Genomic DNA, 339 nt, shown 5'->3' with positions numbered 1-339 from the left:
CCACCGTATTACAAACAAAAAAGGGAATTATGTTTATCCCACGGTAACAGGGAACAGTCCCTTGCCATGGGTGATAATGATGTTTTTTGAATCCCATCCCACCTAATACCGTGGGATCGGTCTGGCCAAACAGGCCCCAAAGTTCTAACAACGGACAACCATTTAAGTTAGTAAAAACACCACAAAAAGCGACATCAAACCACACCCAACTGAGCAATGGTCAGGACTGACGTAAAAAGGCATACATATGCTAAGACTTCACAACTGACTGTTCACGTGATTATTCGATGGCATCACGTGGGCCTCTGATTGGAAGATGACTGCAGGACTCGAGTGGGA

The sequence above is a fragment of the Magnolia sinica genome, chromosome 6, assembly GCF_029962835.1.
Source record: "Magnolia sinica isolate HGM2019 chromosome 6, MsV1, whole genome shotgun sequence".
Lineage (NCBI taxonomy): Eukaryota > Viridiplantae > Streptophyta > Magnoliopsida > Magnoliales > Magnoliaceae > Magnolia > Magnolia sinica.
Note: the sequence above shows the minus strand (reverse complement) of the source record.